Genomic DNA, 20,909 nt, shown 5'->3' with positions numbered 1-20,909 from the left:
AGGTTATCTTCACTGACGAAAAAAAGTTCAATTTGGATGGTCCGAATGGTTTCAACGGGTACTGGCGTGATTTACGGAAGAAGGAATAGTATTTTTCAACCAGGAATTTTGGTGGAGGTTCGTGCATGGTTTGGGCGGGATTCTGTGCAACCGGAAAGCACAAGATAGCTTTAACGTCATTCAAGGATTACATACATGTTCTGTATCCTGTAATCCTCTCTCTTACCGTTTTTGCGTGGAAATCGTCACAAAAAATTCACATTCCAGCAAAAAAATGCTACTATGGAAACTAAACAATGGATTAAGGACCAAAAACTTATTTTTTTTGGACTGGCTGGCTCGCTCTCCAGACTTGAATTCTGTTGAAAATGTTAGGGGGATCCTTGCACATAATCTACACTGAGGGAAAAACGGTACACCACGATTGAAGAGCTCAAGGTCTCAACTTCGGAAAAATGGAAAAATATCGAGAAATCCGTTCAGCAGAATTTGGTAAAGAGTATTCCAACACGAATTTTCAAGGTTATTAGTCGAAACGGCAAGGCTATCAATTATTGACATGTAAATCAGTCGATCGTTTTGAATTTTTCATTGATAATACTTACGAATTTTGAAATGGTCATATGGAAACTGGACAGCTGAAATTATCATATTTAAGCACAATAAATAAACAAACAACTCTTTTGAACGGAACTTACGTTAAATATACTTTATTCTAAGCATTCAACAATGTATGAATGTATCTTGTTGAATTTCTAACTGTTTGTGTTCCAATGAAAAAGAATCAGGTTGGTCTTATAGAAGTTGGACAGAGGGTATATGTCAAAAAGCTGAAGCGTAAACAACATAGTCTTTTGCCACTTCGAATATGTCGAATTTCGTACCAAAGTCATCGCTTTTTGGTGACCATGCTTCAACTAAGCGAACGTGTCAGATGTGGTTTGCACGGTTTAAAAGTGGTAATTTTGACTTGGAAAACGAAGAACGTTCCGGACCGCCAAAAAAGTTTAAAGATGAATAATTGGAGGCTTTACTCGATCAACATCCGTCACGAACGCAACAAGAACTTGCAGATATACTTGGTGTAGCTCAGCAAACATATCCGATCTTTTAAAAGGAATGGGAATGGTCGAAAGATAGGACATTGGGTGCCGTATGAACTGAAGCCACGAGAAAACGAACGCCGTTTTTCACTTGCGAACAATTGCCCCATAGGCATAAAAGCAAGAGTTTTTTTTGTTTCGAATCGTTACTGGCGATGAAAAGTGGGTCCATTACGACAATCCTAAACGTCGGGCAACGTATGGATACCCCGGCCATGCATCAACACCGACGGCCGCGTGGAATATTCACGGCCAGAAGGTTATGCTGTCCATTTGGTGGGACCAGCTGGGTGTGGTGTACTATGAGCTGCCAAAAACCGGATGAAACCATTACGGGGGACCTCTGCCGACGACAATTGATGTGTTTGAGCCGTGCACTGAAGGAAAAACGGTCACAATACGAGCAAAGACGCGATAAAGTTATTTTGCAGCACGACAATGCTCGACCGCATGTCGCGAAACAGGTCAAAACATACTTAGAAACGCTGAAATGGGATGTCCTATCCCACCCGCCGTATTCTCCAGACATTGGTCCGTCCAATTACTGCCTTTTTCGATCGATGCAACATGGCCTGGTTGACTAGTACTTCTTCAATTTTGATGAAGTCAAAAATTGGATCGATTCGTGGTTAGCCGACAAACCGGCCGATTATTTCTGCAAAGGGATCCGTGAATTGTCAGAAAGATGGGAAAAAGTTGTGACTAGCGAAGGGCAATACTTTGAATATTAAGTTTGTGACCATTGTTGTAGAAAAAAGCATAAATGTTTGAAAAAAAAACCAAGATACTTACCTTATTATCCTCTGCAGCGCTCTTATTACCTTATATAAACCTCTGCAGCGCTCTTATTGAAAAACCATTTACTAAATAAATACAACAAAACTAACGAAAAAAAAACTCTTTGTTAAACATCAAACTGGGGGTCTGCGATTAACTGTTTTATTCAAATACTAGCTGACCCGGCAAACTTCATCCCGCCCAATTCTTTTTTCTCGTTATGACATTGACGTTTTTTTTTTTACTAAACGCACGTTCATAGGTTCAAGCGCAGAACTGTTCATTGATTGATCGTCTGATCTACCCTTCAAAATTACCTTTTACTATAAAATTCCTAATACTTCTATCAAAACTCGTCACAATTCTCGTTCAAGATTTTTCAAAATGGAGTAAATGTTTGATACTGAAAATATGATAGAATAAAGACAGCCCGAAATCGGACAATTCCTTTCTCGAGTTTTGCTCTTATCAACACATTCGGTGATCCATTTATATATATATATATAGATAGAAGGAAAAATAGGAGTGCCGCTATTGCACGAAACCAAAATCTCCAACGGTCGAAAAATCTACAAGTCCGACCATTGACCGGGGAACTCAAGAAACTGTGGAGTCTAAGGGCGATCCCAAGAATTGTTGCAATCGTTCTCTCTGGAACTGAAACTGTCCTGAAAAAGCATTTGGAAGCGCCAAATTTGTTGAATATAAAAAAAAAACTCTAATAAGAAGGAAAATGTTGAAACTAAGGCTCAGCCCTGTTTGAAACTCATTGCAACGAAGCGGTGTATGAAAAGTGTCATAAGCGATTTCTATTACAAAGTCTCGCTCCAGCCAGCGAGCTGTCAAAAGTACTTCCCAATGCTGATATAAAACACAGCGCCTATGCTCGATACGAATCATGAAAGTAAAAAAAAGGCTTCATAAATAGAATACAAATTCGAATTTATAAACCAAACACACAGTTTTTTTTGATGAAAACACTGTTTGTGACACGTTTTCGAGTGATTCGCCAATCGTTTCGAATTGAATCATCGACGAGCTTGCGATGGTACGATAGTTCCAAACTCGGAGCTACGAAATTTCGTTAGCCACTGATTTGCTCCAGACTTATCACCTACATCGTTACCATAAACAGCCTTTAACACCTTCGTCGACCAGAGCGATTCGGTCGAGTTTCTCGCGGGGCCCAAATTCAACTGTCGGTGCGCTAGAGAAATAAGCGGGCAACGATAATAATGAATTCGGGTTCGATTCAGGACTACTTTTCTGTTGAATTCGAATGAAATCAACCGACTGCTGATTAGAAAACTTATAAGAAGAAGTTTTCTGTCAATTATACAGTGTTGGAAGTGATAATAAGAAAAGAAATACAACCGAACGTACTTGCTTTGTACACTATATTCGATGGCGATGAATAACTACAATTTTATTGGATAATATGGAATATTCTGTTCAATCGATTGCGAAGATTCTGTGAATATTATTTCCTACTGAGAACATACCGTTCTGAATCATATTTCGGACACTTTGTTCCAATATCTTGCAATACTTAATGCACTGATAATATAACTATAAAATTAATATCACCATTGCTTCTTTAGAGTAATCCCTTGGTTTCACTTTCATTTCATATGAGAACTACATTTGAATTATAACAAAATCGGCAAAAATCTCACAATACTACTCATTCATCGTTTGTGTTCGACGTTTACCTAGCGTGAGCACGTAAAATTTACCCGTTCATCAGAATTTAAATTTCTCCCGTGTTTCATCAGTTCCCATCATCGTTAACAGCTTGCTGTGATTGCTTGGTAAGTGTTTCGCAGTTGACTATAAAATATAATCAAGTGTAATGTAGGTAATATTCGTTCAAAACAATTACAAAATAAAGTGTCCGAAATTGGATTTTTTATATAAATAGTGTCCGAAGTTTCTATTCGCTTCCTTTGAAAAACATTTTATTCAATGATTTTTTTATGTTTTCAATCAAATGGGTATCAAAGTAGAAAGCTTAAAAGTATATTGAACTAATTTATTAAAAATATCAACCAAATAATATCTGTGCTACAGTTTAGATTGTTTTCTGCATCATATGCCTTAAGCGTCCGAAATATGATTCAGAACGGTATGTCACATTTGTGGGAAAATAATCGTCATATACTATATCACATTTGGCAACTCCGATTTTTCACGTAATCTGTTTTCGTCGTTCTTTGCGCTTGGTAGTAAAAACGCTAATAGAAGAAGCAAGTTGCAAGTTTTTTTCTGAGAATGAGAATAATAATTGCGCAACGCGGAGAAGCCCCTGTTCATTCCAAAAAACAATATGTCTATTATGTACATTTTTTTTAGATACAAATGTGTTTTTGTCACCCTTAAAATGTTCACCGGACGGCGTAATAGTAAATCTGAAAGAGAGGAAAGTAGTAACGACAAAATAGTGCGAAGCGTTAGAAGAAAAGTTTCGAGTATTATCTCATCGAGTTCCGATTAGGATATTGAGGAATTATACGTAAGAGAAGACCTGCACGATATGTTAGATGAACTTACTATAGACGACATAAAGATATTGATTTTTCAACAGTACATTTAAAATGTGATTTTTCACAAATAAGTATGTTCTACCAGTCAGGTCTTTTCGTTTGATACCCATATTGATGAATTGAAAAAAATGTCTCATTTCGTGATGGCGGTCATTTTGGATTTACATTTTTCATAAATAACTGTGTTCTACAAGTCAAGCCCTTTCATTTGATACCGATATTGATAGGGTTTTGATAAAATATGTAGTACGTCATTTTATAGAGGCCGCCATCTTGGATTTTCAAGGCGTGCTCCAAATTTTAGATTTTCAATCGGTCAACAAGAAGGAGGTTGAATTTCTATTGAAGTGGGACAACCCTGCAGATGAACATACAAAAATATTTTTACTACAAATTTCAACTATATTTTTACTACATATTTTACTATATTTTTACTACATATTTTACTACATATTTCAACGGTAGCCACGTTTGTTTTCTTTGTAATGAAATGAGCAATAATGATCACGAATAGGCAAACCAATAGAAGTAACGAGAATTCTAAACGCATTCATATTACACCATTCTTAAAAAAGCGAGGTAAGATGCCCATATGCGTGTCCAAAACGCACCATAACAAAGAGTCAAAATGTCAAACGATATCGAAGCGTTTATTTTAGATAACTCTTGATTCGCTGCTTATACCCTCCGCTTCCGTGACGTTTCTACCAGTTAGAATCATCATATAATCTCGAATTATCGAGGCATTTTTGTTGTCAAACGCCGAAGACGCTAAAGAATATTGAATCAAATATTTTTGTTTACAAGCGTATCAATATGTGCCGCTGTTTTTAAATATATTGCTACGTACCGCTGTTCACAAATGTGCTGACAGACTTTTGGCCTTTTTTATTTTTTTTATCCAAAATATATATTTTTATTGAGGCTCATGTGGCGTCAGCCTAATAGAGACGAATGAACTCTCAGAGTTTAAAGTCTCTCTAATTCATTACCTGTTACCTGTCAGCCTAACGGGGCCGGGAGTTCAATATTTCGACAATGTTTGCTTACAACTATGTTAGTAATATGTAACCGAATACTCGCGGTTGGCTCGAGGTTAGTATTACAAGTGTTTTCGTAATTGTGATGTTGCTGTCTTCAATGCTCTGTACCTGTGCCCGACACGAGAAACTTCCTATTGGGATGCAGCTGACCGTTAATCAGCAACGCCCCCCTATTCTGTACCCCATATCTAGCGTGGTGCGTCTTTCTCGACTCGAGGAATTCAGGATAGAATGGTCACTAGCCGGCGCAATCATCAGCTCGTGTAGAGTTGAGCGGTACAACCTTTGGCTCTTGTTGAATGATCAGTGGACTGCACAACATTCGGCTCCTGTATCTGTAAAGTGTGTGTGTATGTATTGCCGCGACTGAGTAAAAGTTTATATACCGAATAGGAGGGATATAAAACAGGGACACAACGAAGGAAACATCATTAAACGTTGACATCGGCGTTTCTGAGGAACAGGTATAGATGGAGCAGAAAATCAGGATCATGGCTACCTAAGATATCCCGGACGGGGATATCCGATTGTCTGCCTTGTGCCCTCAATGTTCTGGAGAGCTGAGAGCGGGCAGCATGGAACTGGATACAAGACCAAACAACATGTCGTGGTAGCCATCGCCACAATCACAAAGATTGTTTGCTGCGAGCCCAATGCGATAGAGATGCGCGTTTATGTTGTAGTGATTGGACATAAGCCGAGATATCACGCGAATGAAATCACGACCGACATTCAATCCCTTAAACCAAGCTTTCGTCGAGACCTCAGGGATAATCGTGTGTAACCAACGACCGAACTCATCTTCACTCCACATGCGCTGCCAACTTACGAGCGTATACTGACGAGGAATGTGGAAAAATTCATTATAAGCAATTTGTCTTTCAAAAACAGGAAGTGGGTTATATCTATGGCATAACCGCAAGGGTGACGTAGGACTATCGTTGATTTAGAGATCATTTGTTTGAAGATGAATCTAAATTTATTCTGAATGAATGAATATTTGGGGGACTTCGAAAACGTGAGCGTTACGTTGGAGGCACAAGGTTTTATGCATCCAATATTGGATACGGAAATATCCTACTGATGGGGAAGAATAATCTTCAGAAGCTATCCTGTTAATTGCGATTGATTGAAAATCACAAAACCAAATGTGTTTGGTCACAGTGTTACATGGATAGAAAACATTCAAATAAACTCTTTCACATGAATGTAATTTTAAATTCCCAGAGGAACTGGCAGATTATTTTCAGTAACGATTAGATATTTCCACATTTTCCTCGATACTGGAAGCCCACCAGTGGTTAATGCTAACTCGATAACCATCAGTTAATAGCACTTGATTGAGATATATTTGGTCACAGTGTTACATGGATAGAAAACATTCAAATAAACTCTTTCACATGAATGTATTTTTAAATTCCCAGAGGAACTGGCAGTTCTCGATGTTGAATGGCATCCAAACGGAAAGAATTCCGCGCGTGTATGTGTGTGTGTGTGTAGCGGCTGCTTCGAGATCTTCCCGGGGAACCGTTTGTGGCATTACTTTCCTCTTGATGGATTCATGTCTGGCCTAAGATGCACAAACAGGCTCTTTGTGACACCGTTCATCCGCGCTTTCATGATAAACGAAGAGCTTCACCACAACAGCGAAAACATGCTCCAATCGCTGTTCAATTTGAACTGAGTGGATTTCCGAGCGGCGCTCGCTTATATACCAATTGGTGATTTCAATAGCCTGTTCTGAATGCAATTTTAAGACTATTGAAACAAGTTTTTGGATCAGAAAGTAACAAGTATAGAACGCGTAGATATTTTATCTTTCGAATGAAGTGTTTATCTTACCATTTCGTTCAGTTGTTTAGGAGCTATTAACGCTCAAAATCTCGGTCTCCGGCGTAACGCTTTCGTTTTCGAAACTTTGATTTTACACCCCGGTATAGAAATGAAAGACGTAGTCCTACGTCAAAAGTGTGCCTTCTAAAGCGCCCACCTTAGCTAGCGAGTCCGCTCTCTCATTCCCCGGAATCGAGCAATGAGAGGGAACCCATGCTAAGGTAATCTTGAATTATTTTTTCGACCAAAACACTCAATAGATGTCTTATTCTTGTTGGGAAATAAGATGAGCGTTTATCAACTTTCATTGAGCGGATTGCCTCTATTGAGCTGAAACTGTCTGAAAAAATAAAATAGTGGTCGATGGGCAATGTTTCAATGATCCCTAATGTGTAATATATCGCACCCAGTTCAGCGACATACACGGAACAAGGATCTTTGAGTTTGAAAGAGGCACTGGAATTTTCATTGAAGATGCCGAAGCCAGTGGACCCGTTTATGAATGAACCGTCAGTCAGTAAAGAACATTTTATCAGATCTAACTTTCCCATATTCTGCCGAAAATATCGGCGGAATAGAATCGAAGCGTAGGTAATCTGGGATTCCATGGATTTTTTGTCGCATGGACAGATAAAAAATGACAGAAGAATTGCAAAGGTATGGGAAGCAAACTTGGTTGGAGATGCCTGGTGAAGGGTGCACTTCATGGGTAAGGTATAACTCATGGTATAAGGCATAAAACTTGACTGAGGAGTCAGTTGGAGTAGATTTTCGAAGTTATCAATCACCAATGGATTCATGATCTTGCAACGGATGAGAAATCTGTAGGATAATTCTGTGAACCGAAGAGTAAGCGGGGTTACTCCTGCCAAGACTTCGAGACTCATCGTATGTGTCGAATGCAAACATCCCATGGCTATACGCAAGCAACGATATTGTATCATCTCCAGCTTGAGAATATGAATCCTGGCAGCTGATCGGAAGCAAAAACTGCCATATTCCAACACTGATAATATCGTTGTTTTGTACAACTGAATGAGGTCTCCTGGATGAAATGGTGTTTTGGCCTTTGTATTTATGAGTTTTTATTTTGAGTCTAAGGTTTGCATTATTCTTAATCATGGATGGATTTTAGTAGTCAGAAACATTGAAATGATTCGGTTCGTTCTGGTTCTTATCACAAAATACAAGAAAAGATATTCAAAAATGGTTTTATGCTTTTCAGAAACCATTTGGGTATAAAACAATTGCAGAATGAGTGAATTGGTAACACTGGAACTGACTAACTCTCTTTATTAATTTCTATACTGGAGCGATGTGCCCCATTATGAGATAGATTATAAAATTGCATTTTGATATAAAAATTTTCAACATTTTTTATTTAAACTCAATTGATAGCCCTGGTAACAATTGAGAAAGTATTGGAGTTTTCAAAATTCAAATAAGTTGTTAATGCTCCAAAAGTCTTATGACAGAAGCGGTCAAAGTTGCATGAAATCATGCAGTTTTAAATATGAGGGGCTTAGAAAGGGGTGTAAGTGATTTGATCGAATTCTCTACATCGACTCTCTCTTCTGGTCATAACTTAGCTGCAAATACATTCCCAGTTGTATTTGACAATGTGGAGGATAGGTCAGAACCTCATCTATCGGATTCTATAGCGAACTTAAATTGGATTTTGACGTAGGATTACGTCTTTCGGGAACATATTGGGGTACAAATTGAAAATCGAAAATCGAGCGCACCGTGAAAATTGTCCAATTTCAAATGCTTATTGCTCAGTCAATGCATGATGGATTGATGAAATTTTTGCGTCAATCAATTTCGGCACTCCATAACAATTTTTTACATTGAATAAAATAATATATGTCATGAAACTAACTATTAAACAGTTGTAAAATCTCAACCCCTATCCTAATGGAAATACCCACTTCTGATTGGTCGAAATTGACGACACATGTGGCGGTTCCCTAACAGAGACATCAAAACCAAGCTGCCTGGGTGAAATCGACATTGCAAACACATGAAAGTAGGGGGAGCTTTTTTTCCCACCGACATGTATTCCCTAACAGAGATTTCAAATCCAAGGTGTCTGGAAGAAATCAGCATGTAAATACCCTCGTGGTCGATAGTTTAACTAATTACGCGCACAAATGGATAGTGCTCATTGTAACTAGCGTGGGCATTGCTGATTGCATACGTGCTGGCGAATAAGTTGGGAGTGATGAACGAGTGTTTTTTTTTTGTTATTTTCAATCCAATAAGAATCTATCGATGGGTTGATTGAAGAATGATGTTTCAATGAACTGAAAAGAACTTATGCTTGATAGAATATAAATAAAATTTAAATTTGAAACTTTTATGTTGGTTGCTTCGTGAAGTTTCATATCAATGACCGATCATGTATTCTAAAACTTTTAGCACAACTGTAAGCGTAAAATTGTATATGGTAGCTATTGTGTTAAAATGACTTGAAATGTGAAACGATTTTTTTCCCCCAAAAAAAGTTCATACGACGAGCAAAATTGGAAAAATGAAGGAATATTCGAAAAAGTGATTTCGAATATGCTCTACATATCGTATTGGGTGCTGTTAGCTCCAATTGAACCTCAAGGCGATTAGCCCAATCACCTTGAGGTATGTAGCATCGTTTTCCGTTGGGTTTAAAGCGAAAAGGAAATGGGTTGAATAAACACTCAGAAAATAAAAAAATTATAGATGAAATAACGTTTTCCATTTCAAATATATTTTCTCTATACTAAAGTAACACTTTTCGATGATGATAATTATGTTATATTACATTGATCAGCTTTTTTCTTTATTTCATCCATACATAACACAAGAGCCATCTCGTCCAGGACCACAGAGGGCGGCTTTGGTACGTGATACACACCATCTGATGACTAATCACCATTCTTCTATCATTATCACTCGGTTATGGACACTGGTGGAGTGAACAAACAATACCTAACAACCAGTCAAAACGGACCCAAATCATTTTCGAAGTGTTTAACAATGTAATTCTTCAAACATATCCAAAATCAGCCTAACGGAATACTACGTCAACTATGCGGTCGTGTCTTGGACACAACCCTCCTGTGACTTTTTTTTGCAGTTGAGTTATTAACTTCTGAAAGTTGATGAAGAGAAATCGATCAAGTCACTTACACCCCTTGCATTCTAAGGCCCTTATATATTATTATTTTATGAAGATAGACGTGGTTTTTGGTGCTACAATACATTTAATTGTATTTATAATGAGAAAAGGAAGTTGTAAGCACATAAAAATCCTGCCGATTACTGCGTTTTCCATGATTTTTCATGGTGGTGCGTTTTACCGACCCGGTGCGTCTTACCCAAAGTTCCCCTATGTAAAACATATCTACGAAGTATTTGTAACGTTATTCGTAGGAAAACAGAGAGAACTAGGTCAAGTTCCGAATAAATCGAATCCAAACTTTGTCAAAACAATAGTCAGTTAAAGTTGTTAGACTTGTTCCGTTTGAAACTTTTCTGTGATACAATTGTTCCCAGAAAACTAGCTTGATTTCCAAGAAACACAATACCGTGTCCTAGAGCAGGTGCCGCCCTTCCGGTTTCTATCATTCACTTCATCACATAATTGACCTCCCGATACGAACGTGTTTACATCTCGAGTGATATACAAACAACGCTGCTCATCGACGCGACACTCATTCTCACCAGTCAACAGCGTTCATCCGCTCCGCGTTTTCCTTCTGTCAGACCTGTGCGAGGGAGAGAGAGTAAGCGAAAGAGCGCGCGTGGAAAAGCTCACTCGCAGCGGAGCGCGCGTCTGGTGAGAGTGCTTTGGTTCGGCACGGCGGCGCCGCCAACACCACCAGGCCAGAGACACCTAGGAGGAACGGCACACCGGACCACGAGCGCCCGACGAACCAAGGGGGCCCTCAGTACGGATTTCGACTCGTCCCGGGCAAGTAAAGGAAAGCCTTCACGCGGAAAGTCGGGTTTCTCGTTTCTCAGTTTGTCTAGCTTTTCCAAAGACACAGAGTGTGGTACACTGGCAGGTCTTAGAACCCCCAAATGGGCAGGCTCAATCGAGAGGGCAATTGTGCAGCCATAGATAGGGTTTTTATTTGAGACTGTCCCGCGTGGCAAGGCTGCACACGGCTGTGGGAAATGCGATTACGGATTAGGCGACTTCGGGCGGGAGATGACGATTAGCGGATGAAGCTGCGGGATAGTGAGCTGCAAGAGGTTGTGCAAAGATGACAGTCGTGCTGTGAATAAGTAATATGTTTGGGAAGGGTGGAAGGATGATGGTTGGAAGTGGATATTTTTCGTGGTTGGTTTGAGCAGCTCCCCGTGCGCGAAGATCGTCGCGCGAGCTTCTGCATCCTTCAGGATTCCGAAAAGTTGCGGCAGCTTCCGCTGGTGTATCATGACGATAATTTGCTTTTGGAGGCAGAAGCAGCCGACAGACGGATGACGGTATTATATCTCGACTCGACCGGGTTTGGAAGCGGAGGAAATGTGAGCCGTTGTTTGTTAAATTGAGAGGAAATCGCAATTTTTTTCGGTGTCGTGTTTGTGTGTACAAGAAGGACCGAATTCTGCCGGCATGCAAGAGTGAAGGGAGGTGCGAGGGTGGATGGGAAAAAACAGGAATTACGTTGACGTGCAAGATTTGCTGTGGTTTCCGCGAGAAAACGAGTTTGGCGTAGAGGAAAAAAAAACAACAAGTGAAAACAACAACAGTTTGACGCGAGCACCGAAAGGGGGAAATGGAGTTCCGAATGTGATTCCGAATCCGAGTGGAAGATAAATGAGACGTACATAAACGGCGAAGTGCTGGAAAGCAGTATCCTCTTATTGCGCTACCATTGTGTGTATGTGGGTAGGTGTGTGTTTGTGTGTCGGCCAGGCAAAGAGATCACGAAGTTTCTGGTGTTAGAGTTCCCCCCGAAAAAAAAAACGTGAAAACGAAATAGGAAGCTAGGAAACCGATATTCGCTCTGCGCTTTGAAAATCACCGGAAGTAGAAAAAGGCAAATGTAGTGCAGAATCAGAGCTGGGGGGACAAAAAAGATATATACACACACCGTACGAGAAGCGCTGCCTGGAGAAGGATTAATCTGAAACAGGATTCGACGGTAAGAGAAATAGTTGCTAGACGGAGATGATAAATTGAGTTTTTTTCTCGCTTGGTCTGATTGTGTTGGCTCCACTTTCCTCGCCAACAGCAATTTGTTTTATGCGATACTAAGATTTTCTGTTTCGCTACTTGCTTGGCGTTCAGTTTGTGGGTTTCCAACTTTTTTCTTGAAATAAATGCGGTGTTTTCACTCCAAGGTTGTCATTTTCCATGAACAATAGTCCCTCTAGCAATCTGAGAAAAAAGGGAAGTAATATTATAGACATCAGTTTCCAGTTGAATTCTGTCGAACAATGAAATTTATTCGGGTTCAAATTTGTTGCTCGGGTTTACAGTCCTATGGTGCATAAGAACAAATCCAAGAGCAAGTGACGAATGTTTAGTCATTGCGACAGTAAAGAAAAAGAGTATTATTTGTTGTTGAACCTAAGAAGTTAAAAAAAGAAACCTTCACCGTTTGCGGAAACCAAACTAAATATTGATCTCATTCGTTTGCGAAAGAAACATACATCAACGTTAAACTTAGCAATAGAAGATAATGCTGTTCTTTTCAATGCATTGTTGTTTGCCATATATCGGACAATGCATTATCTTCTGACGGTGGCATTAAATTAAGCGTGGAAATTAACCGTCAAACAAGTTATTTTTATATTTGTTGGTTTTAATGGTCGAAGTAGTTGTCATCAGCTCCAGAACACTCTCTGCATAAGTTTTAGAGCCATACAATTGCTTACTCTGGCTCATTCAGAGAAATAAATGGCATTCAACGCTTCGGTTGAAGCCGTTCGAATGGCCCTAATATTGTCAAAAAATGTCCTTCAAAATGAATCTTTTCAAATATCTAACCTTTATATGATATCTTAATTCAACTAACTAGCTGACCCGGCGAACCTCGTCTCGCCCAAAATATTTTGACATAGGACTATGTCTTTGCTTTCTGTAAAGGGGTTCACTCTACGAAAAATGAAACGATTCATTAGGAGTTTTCAAACGCATATTACGCAAAACCGTTATTACGACATATGTTGTGTTGTATACCATTAGGCAGGAAATTTATCCTAGTTTTTTTTTTTTGCTTAAAACATGAACAGTGAATATAGTAGAAAAGTGAACAATATAACGATTACAATGGATATGTTTTCTTTCGATTGCACTAACCACTCGCTTTTCTCTCCGACGCATCGAGCAATCTTTTTGCCTAAATTCGGTTGATGCGTATAATGCGATCTTAATATTATGCTCACTATATATGTTTTCCCAAGAAACCCGATTCATTTCCTCGAATGCACATCCCCTTACCTATACATAAGATGAACTTAGAACCCAATGAGATCAATACACTACAGCAGCTACACGAACTTCCCAAGAGAGCACTCATGGCCATAGAATACCGAATACTCAATATACATCACCGGACTATAAAGTAACGTGGCATCGAAGGAAGAAAATGCTATTTTATCTGTAATATATTTCTGTAGTCATAGATTTATTTGACTTAGGCTTATATTGATGTAGATCTTATCTCTTATCTTATATTATTATCTAGACTTATGTTTAAAAATGATACATGGTGACTCTTTGTCTTCTTTCGAATAATTGAATAAACAGAAGAAAAGTGTAGTAATGGCTTTAATGGCATTTTTAAGTACATTTTTGACAGAATGTGGTTCCGGATTCTACCACGTTATCTCATCTCACACGTTTGAAGGGTACAAGATCAAATAGGAAACGGTTTTATCTCAGGGCTTCCATTTGATGTATCAAAAGAGAAAAAATTACAGATTTTGAACAATGAAAAAACTCAATTCGAATGTAATAACTACACACAATCACAGTCCTATGTCAAGATCCTGTCCGTGCCTTTAGGCCCAGACCCATCAACTTTTTTTATATGCATTCTTTCGAACATTCACATTTTCTCAGTAAGCGAACTTTCGTGGGTTCAATCGCAGAACTCTCCATTGAGCTTGAGCTTGGGTAGACTGTACACTTCGTAGTTGCTTTCCGTGATTGACCAGAACCAACCAAATTGCACAAAGAACACACAGAATGACGCTTGGGACTAGCAAATCATTCTCGTTGTGCAATTTTCGGTGATTCGAGCTTTAAATGGTCAATAACGACGCCGGCCACGTCCTTACAGTCACCGGGGGGAAGGGAAGGAATGTTAGTATGATATTCGCCGCCCGAAGGCCAGAAGGGTCGCCTCTATAGCGTGGTTCCCTAGCGTTTATCATGGGAGGGATAGTTGTTAGTGGGGAGAGGTAAAAATCAGGATTCACTGAGGTAAGTGATGTGATTATGTAAACGCGAACTATCGACCACTCGACGAAACAAAAATCCGAAAACAGCATGTTTTACAATACGCGGCAAAGATTATGGTATCCTGAGAAGGAAAACCTGTCAGATAGATTGGTCCGGCTTTTATTCTAGTATTCATCGCACTTACTTTTTTTTTCGAAATTCAATCACTCCGGCGGAGATTTAACTGTGGGGAACCTAAGAGGGTAGGTAACCGAGAGAATTCCTGTAGAACCAATCGAGTCGGCAATATGTTCCATTGAAGTTCGATACAGAACAGGCGTGACTATTGCCTGTTCTGTATCGAACTTCAATCGCGACGACGGAGTGTTATTTTTGGGAAACCTGACAAGATCACCGAGAAAATACCTTCCGTTAAATTGAACCATATTGTGGGAGAGAGCATTAATCGTACATTTTTGGAAGAATATGAACGAAATTGGGAATTCTAGTGTTTCGAATTAATTGCAGCTTCGTTGAATCGGATTATCTGTTACATAGTTTTGACTCAACTGCTGAAAATCTTTGTATTTTCTTTTCACGATAAAAAGGAAAACCGGGAGAGACTGACGGAGAGAAATGTAAAATGTAATTGGAGGTTGTGGTAAAATGAGAGTCATGAACGAGAGCATATTTTTCATGTTTAATACGTGAGCCACAAACTCAATTCATTCTCTGGATTATTGTTGGTTCGAGTGGTCGATTTTCTAAAGGAAAAAAAAACAACATGATTACTACACATATGATTTATGATTTTAAATAGTAATTTCGAATTTTATCATAAGTACTTATCTGCTATGAATGACACACACTAACAAATGTTAGGCCAGCGATGTATTTAATTACTCATCGCGAATAACAAATGAATAAAAAATCACGGATAACAAACGAAATAAAAAAAAATGTGCACAAAAACACCAAATATAATCACAGACAAATCTGCCCCTATTAAAATTATATTTAAGAATTCGGCTCCTTTAAACTTAAGTAACTGAGCCTGTAAAAATAAACGAATTAATAAAAAAAAAATCTGCCCCTGCGCGACTCTTCCCTGCCTGTAGAGAAGTCCCGTTAGTAACAGTGCATCCACGCCAAAGGAACGAGCAAACAAACACTTGCGTAAACTCGCCAGAATGACACATCACTGCTTTTAATAGTATTAATGATGATTCACTCGTGCATACGATGAATATTAGCCTTCTGTTATTTACGAATTTACAACAAACTCGCAGTATAAACTGAAATTAGCAATAGTCCGATCGGGTATTTGATTTCCGTAAATTCGGCTGCATCAATGCAGAGTTCTCTGAATATCAAACCACTATTTCCAACGACCAACACGTACACGCCGAGATTGTATATAGATTGCACACTCATTCGCGAGATACTGTAGACATTATGGTCGTAGACAACGTAACGCAAACGCACACACACCAGCATGCTCTACCCCATACAGAGGTTTACAACACGCACACAGAGCCAAACACTGGTGTCGCTTGAAGCGTGAAAAAAAGAGGTTGAAACCTCCTCGACACCTGACTTTGCAATGATTTTCACTGAAATTTTCTCCCGTGAAATTCAACTTTCATTGCACTTCAACGCGCATCGATCACCAATCACTTTGGAAAACCCGCCCGATTTTGAAAAAAAAAAAATCTCTCGTTTCGCTTCAATTCACTATTCCACGTAACGCAGCTTCGTTTTTCTCATAATCGTTTTTATTTCCTCTCGATGAAGCCGTAAAATCACGTTAAAACATGTATAAATGGCATTGCCACGAAGGAACGCACTTCTAGAAGCTTGAGAAAGGTGCTCAACGCTGTAATTACAAACAAAAGATCACTTTTTACACTTCTTAAAAGAAACAAACGACGCGATAACATATTTGTGCATGTCGACCGAAATTATGCACAGAGTAACAGCTCAATGGCAGAACTCTCCATTGGTTGATATTCTAATTGGCCCTCCAAAATTTCCTTTTATTATAGATTTCTTATCACTTCTACCAAAATTCGTCATCATAATATAAATATATTTTCAAACACAATTTTCGCTCAGGTTCTTGATTCACTTGCAAATAACATGTTTCTCCGTTACAGTGGAACACATGTTCGATACTGAAAAGCTAATTTTCATTCATAATTTTTGTATTCAAAGTGCGTTAGTTCAGCTGAGAATTTATTGCCATTTTCACTTCACACCAACAGAAAACGAAGCTTCATTCAGCAAATCCGAAATCCAATTGAACTAACAACGATGTCATTGTGAAACATATGGGAGTTATTTTTTTTAACTTTCTTTCAAGGCTTTTCAATAATTTAAAAAAATGTTTCTCATCACAACATTGATCTACGGTAAGAGAAGAAAACAACTAAATTTAGAGGGCTCAAATCGGACCATCCCTTTCGCGAGTTTTCCGCTTACCAACACATTTGACCTTCCTTTTTTACTTATATAGAGGAAAACAAATTGAAAGATTAATATGCTCTATTATGAGTGTTATGCTACCCGTGAGATCAATGTTCGCGGCCGAGATTGATACCCATAGTATCTTGTATAGGACAAGGACATAGCATTTTCTCGGATCATTTTGAATTGATTATGGATCCACTGGTACCATTAAACTCGAAATTAGTTATTGTTTCTGGAACAAATAAGAATGTATACAGAATATCACAAAAAAAACAGGAAGTAGGTTATATCTATGGTATAACCGCAAGGGTGACGTAGGACTATCGTTGATTTAGAGATCATTTGTATGAAGTTGAATCTGAATTCATTCTGAATGAATGAATATTTGGAGAACTTCGAAAACGAGAGCGTTACGTTGGAGGCACAAAGTTTTATGCATCCAATATTGGATACGGAAATATCCTACTGATGGGGAAGAACAATCTTCAGAAGCTATCCTGTTGATTGCGATTGATTGAAAAATCACAAAACCTAATGTATTTGGTCACAGTGTTACATGGATAGAAAACATTAAAATAAACTCTTTCATATGAATGTAATTTTAAATTCCCAGAGGAACTGGCAGATTATTTTCAGTAACGATTAGATATTTCCACATTTTCCTCGATACTGGAAGCCCACCAGTGGTTAATGCTAACTCGATAACCATCTGTTAATAGCACTTGATTGAAACATATTTGGTCACAGTGTTACATGGATAGAAAACATTCAAATAAACTCTTTCACATGAATGTATTTTTAAATTCCTAGAGGAACTGGCAGATTATTTTCCGGATCTTTCTCGATCCAAACGGAAAGAATTCCGTGCGTGTATGTGTGTGTGTGTAGCGGCTGCTTCGAGATCTTCCCGGGGAACCGTTTGTAGCATCACTCTCCTCCTGATGGATTCCCTTCTGGCCTAAGGTGCACAAACAGGCTCTTGGTGACACCGTTCATCCGCGCTTTCATGATAAATGAAGAGCTTCACCACAACAGCGACAACATGCTCCAATCGCTGTTCAATTAGAACTGAGTGGATTTCCGAGCGGCGCTCGCTTATATACCGATTGGTGATTTCAATAGCCTATTTTGAAAGCAAATTTAAGACTATTGAAACAAGTTTTTGGATCAGAAAGTAACAAGTATAGAACGCGTAGACATTTTATCTTTCGAATGAAGTGTTTATCATACCATTTCGTTCAGTTGTTTAGGAGCTATTAACACTCAAAATCTCGGTCTCCGGCGTAACGCTTTCGTTTTCGAAACTTTGATTTTACACCTCAGTATAGAAATGAAAGACGTAGTCCTACGTCAAAATTGCAGCGATGGAAAACGCCGCTTTTAATAATTGCTCCGGAAAACCGAAACATCTCGACCGCTGAATGAACCGCATCGATAGCTCTTTTCGATATTTTCAATCAGTACGACAAGCATTTCCAAAGTAAAGCGAAATGGTAATGTCTTCGACAGTATGAGTGAATTTTTGTACTTCACATTTATTGTGAATATATAACCATCACGTTCAAATTCTCATTTATGTATATGATTAATTTATTTATACGCTAGCTGATTAATATAGGACATAGTTTCATATATAACTCAATTTACAAAAAACATAATGAAACATGAATGAAGCAGATCAGAAAGGTAATTGAACCGACGAATTAAATAAGCCCAGAAATTTCACCAATAAAAAAACAACGAAGACATTATTCTGTTAACCCATAACCAATACTGGATCCTTATTTTTACAAAAAAAATGGAAAGGTGTTCAGAACATGGCCGCATTTTCCACGTAGAACTACGGAATTATTTTATTATACTCACTTGTTTATCACTTTAAATGTCTTCTTAAATTTAAAACAAAGGTTTTTCTCCGTACGTGATAAGTTATCATCGTAAGAGAACGGTTGATCAGATTTGGTTCTCTGTATATCGTTGTACTTGTCTCCATGTTGTGTAACTTTGACCACATTCAGATTCATGATCCATTATTGTGAGAAAAATAAAGGATTTTCAATTGGTATAAGCAAATTGAAAAACGTTTCATTAATTCGGTAATTGGAATTCGAGGAGTCTGTTATCGATCGCGAATGTACGAAAAACAAAATTTCGGAAGAAAACTAAAAACACAACTTTTTGGCGAAACAAAGTTCGCCGGGTCTGCTGTTATTTTATAAATTTTAGAATTAACTTTTTAATGGATGAAATGACCAATGAAACGGCTAATTATTTGCGTGGTTTTGAAGAAACATCTAAAGATGGTTGATTCATGATTCATACTGGTACTCGCGAGAACAATAAACAAGCTAGTATATGTCGCAATGTGTTTCGTTTTTTTTTTCAATGCGCAATGCACTGAATATGCATTGCGAAATTTCTTTCAATGGTTCAAAACCAATAAAAGGATCTCACGAAGTGGTAATTTGAGTTGCGAAAATAGGAAAAAGTCACACGGGGTCATATCGCCAGTAATTCGTTGGATGAACACGGGATCAGAATTTGAACGTTCAAGCGTATTTTCGGCCACTTCTTTATTCCATTTCTTTATTTGTTAGGCTCATTAACATTTTAGCTGTAACATAGCCGGGTTTTAATCGTGTACATGTACATATGTTTATGGTTCTATAAATTGTAAATTACACAGTAGTAGTAGCCATTTAGGCTTTAGGTTTTCTGTTCCATTACATTATGGTAAATTACACACTGGTAGCCATTTAGGCGTAATGGTATTCCTTCTGTTCTACCATTGTTCAGCAGACCGGACAGCGGAGACAGTTGATTTTGATCATGGTTGGGTTATTTAGAGCACAACAGCCCGATGTTTCTTGCAGAGCAGAGCAGTTGTATGGATGAATCGATCTTTGTTCCACCGTGGGTCGATCTCCATCGCTGATGATGGTTGCATGGACGTAGTTATTCTATAACAACACAAAGATGGTCAATTGAGAGCCCTGAGTTTGAAATCACGATCGATCGCTTTGCAACGCGTAACCAAGTGATTCAGCCACTTGAATACGATTAAATTTTTCAAGAATTTTAGCTCTTTTGGCACTAGTCGTGCTGGGACTTTTCTCATGCCAAAAATATCAACCAAAATATAACGAACGGTCTTGTGAGAGATATTAAATGACGATTTCCGAGCACCATTCCTTTTGACGTAGGACTACGTCTTACATTAAGGGTGCCAAATCAGAAAACAGGTCACGTTTTTATGAAATAAAGTTAACGTTAATAACTATTTTTGCTGCGAACGGATTTTAACGATTTTCATACCATTCGGATCGGTAACCTTCTAAGATTTGTTTGATATGCTAGACATTACAATCCCGTAGCCTATAGAGCCGTAGCCGTATATGGTTTAAATTGATGAAAATTGGAAGCATTCCCATTCCTCCATACATTTGTTCTGTCCATTTGTGTGCATTCCCGAACAGAGCTGTCAATAACGAGCAATTTATGCAGCCGCTAGAATAGAAACAGTCGGAGACGAATGAATCGTTGGATTTGAAGTCTCCGTAAATAAAGGGAATTTTTTTTTTATCTGTATTATAGTGACTTTCAACTCATTTGGCTGGTTCGTCACTTTTTCCTTCCATTTTTTGGAAGAATGTCGGGAGTGAGAATTGAACTCGTGACCTTTAGCGTGAGAGGCATGGATGTTACCACTACGCCAGATCGCCTCCGAAATAAAGGGAGAGAAGAAGAATAAGAATAATAGAAA

General features: G+C 38.5%; 1 protein-coding gene across 1 annotated transcript in view; it reads left to right on the top strand.

The window, feature by feature from the left end:
- The first annotated feature begins 11,243 nt into the window (after positions 1-11,243).
- Positions 11,244-20,909, top strand: part of LOC129767674 (alpha-2 adrenergic receptor-like) — a 228,326-nt gene continuing 218,660 nt past the window's right edge. The window contains exon 1 of the mRNA XM_055768813.1: positions 11,244-12,431. The gene's annotated coding sequence lies outside the window, so the exon portion shown is untranslated. The remainder of the gene's footprint in view (positions 12,432-20,909) is intronic.

Source organism: Toxorhynchites rutilus, chromosome 1 (assembly GCF_029784135.1).
Source record: "Toxorhynchites rutilus septentrionalis strain SRP chromosome 1, ASM2978413v1, whole genome shotgun sequence".
NCBI lineage: Eukaryota > Metazoa > Arthropoda > Insecta > Diptera > Culicidae > Toxorhynchites > Toxorhynchites rutilus.
Note: the sequence above shows the minus strand (reverse complement) of the source record. Positions and strands in the feature narration are given on the sequence as shown.